Consider the following 2,826-nt stretch of genomic DNA (forward strand, 5'->3'; position numbering starts at 1 on the left):
GTAGAAAGATTTAACGATCTGCCCAAAGTCACAAAGCTAGTTAGTAAGTGACCTGAAATAAAACCTAGGCGCCCTGAATCCCAGTGCTGGGCTCTTTTTCCTTGTTCACATGGCCTGGATATGTCCGGCTCAGGCAGATGTGAAGAGCCCCAGAAGGGACTTCCTACCAAAGCCTTCTAGCTTTCTGGCTGCAAGGTCATGCTTCTTCCCTCATTCTCCCCCAAGAGATGATCAGCTCAAGGAAATAACCTGTCCTTTCCGGCTCTGAAAATCCAATATGAGACCGAGAGTGAGAATAACACGCTGATTAAGGAAGCTACCCAACAGTCCTCGTTTCAACTGATGAGTGGCGTCTCCCAGACTCCTCAGCTGTATGCACTGCCTCAGGGGTTGCTAGTCACCCAACTGGAGGTCCAGGAGTAGCCAAATGCCTGGCAGCGGGCTATGGACTGGACTTACTGGTTCCATAAGATGCTTAATGGTATCTTCTCCTTCAACTTGAAAACACTCAGGATTGTACCCCTTGCAGGACATCTCTAAGCAAAGAACACCATCTTATTTTTCCTTAAAATATTATTTTAGGCAACCAGAAGAGATGGCAACTCTGCTGCAGTTGAAAAGTCTGCTCCACATCAAAGCCACCCTTTCTTTTCACCAGACTCACAGAACTTGTAATTCCCAAACCTCCGAAGTTCTCCAAACGCCCCCAGTGTTTACATTTTTGTCCAGCCTACACGTCTTTTCCTGCTTAAGAACCATATGCCCTATCACTTCAGTCATGTGGCTAACACACCCTGCTTCCTTCCTTTCCTCTGGCTCTTCTGGCCTCTGACTCAGTTACACCCATCCTGGCTGGGGCTACAGTAGGGAACATTTTAAAAATGTCGGTTCTTGCCAATGCCCTCTGACATGGTTCCCTGGTTCCGGACTCAAAATACTACAGCCACTCAGTCACCCAAGAGTCACCAGGGTTCCTCACTGCTGGTGCCTTTGTGCCAAGTACTTCAATAAATGTTCTCTGATGGTGGCCGAGGTAGACTTTGTCTTATCTGAAGTCTACGTTTACTGCTCTTGTCCCCAGTGAACAAGAGACAGGAAGTAAGGTGGTGATGACTGGGTTTGAAAAGAAGGTAAAAACAAAAGAGGTTGTCATCCATGTCTTGCCTCAAAGTAAAGATAGAAACCCTGGTCTACTTAATGACACTGGGTGGGAAAAATGCAACAGCCTTAGTTGGGGTAGAAAAGCCATTAATAGTCTCCTTCTCAGATCCAGTTAAAATATGGAAGAGTGAGGCCTAACCAGTTTGGCTCAGTGGATAGAGCATTGGCCTGCAGACTGAAGGGTCCCAGGTTCGATTCCAGTCAAGGGCATGTACCTTGGTTGTGGGCACATCCCCAGTAGGGGGTGTGCAGGAGGCAGCTGATTGATGTTTCTCTCTCATCGATGTTTCTAACTCTCTATCTCTCTCCCTTCCTCTCTGTAAAAAATCAGTAAAATGTATTTAAAAAAAATATGGAAGAGTGAATTTTCCAGAGAATTCAAAAATCAGGTCATGCCGTATTAGGTTGTGGCTGGACTCAATTCAGTCATTCAACAAATACTTACTGACTATGAGCCATGGCTGGGGACTGTGCTAAGTTCAGGAGATAGTACATAGAACACATATGGTACCTACCCCAGGGACTTACAGCCCAGTAGGAGACTGTGCATTGGATGCCCTCCTCACCCAACTTGATCTAGTTGGTCAGTTGACACTTTGGTAAGTCAAATATCCATGGAGTACAGAGTATTACATAATATATAGACTGTTTTGTTGTTGAGACATTTAGTAAGTAAGAAGCCCTGTTCTATCTGAAAACTGCAAAACTTTCTACCATTGGATAGGCTGCCTTGCCAGCAGAGGGCACCATTGTGCACTTGACCAGAGGTAGAATCCACAGCCTTGTGGGTGCTCTCTAGGAATGGGGTGGGCTGGAGGAGACTTCTCCCCTGCTTGTAAGCTAAGGAGCACTCCAAGTGGGCCCAGTGCTCTATGTTATGTACATAATTACCCTGTCAAGTAGGTTTTGTTGTTTCTGATTTATGGAGAAGCTGAAAATCAGGGACTAGAATTATTTGTTCAAGGTCAAGAGCTAATATTGGGCCTGAGTTTAGATCTGTTGACTCAAAAGTTCTTGCTTTTCTTACTCAGGACACACTATCTCTCAAAGCATAGAAATTAAGGTCTACAATGCAATAAATTAAGACTTAAAATTTGCCAAAGTTATCATTTGTGTAATAGAGGAGCTGTCCTTTTATAAAGAAGCTGTTTGACTGTTAGTTAGATCCAAAAGGTTGGGGGTTCCTTCACATCTCCTTTACTTATCTGGGGGTCTCTAACTATAGAAAAGCTCAGGCCCTTGGGATATATATATATATATATATATATATATATATATATATACATATATATATATATATTTATTTCAAAAGATGTATTTCACATGTGGATCTACTATTTCATTTTTTGTCTCATTCTAGACCACAATAAAAACACCAACACGAAAACATGAGTAAGAGGGAAATGTAGGATCATTCACAGGGGACATGTTATTTAGAAATCATGTCCCTGAGCTCCACTTGCTCTGTCTTTCTGATCCAGTTTATCCCCAGTTCTCAAGACAATGTAATAGTTTGTCATACCCTGAAGGGGAAGCAAAGAAACCCAAAAACTACTTCAAAGCACAGCACAGGAACGCCTTACTAACTTAAAAGAAATGATCAAGCAATTTAATATGAAAATGAGTCAAACTTATTAAAAAACAAACATAATTGGAGGCCTATTG

Source organism: Myotis myotis, unplaced genomic scaffold, assembly GCF_014108235.1.
Source record: "Myotis myotis isolate mMyoMyo1 unplaced genomic scaffold, mMyoMyo1.p scaffold_m19_p_1, whole genome shotgun sequence".
NCBI classification, from domain to species: Eukaryota; Metazoa; Chordata; class Mammalia; order Chiroptera; family Vespertilionidae; genus Myotis; species Myotis myotis.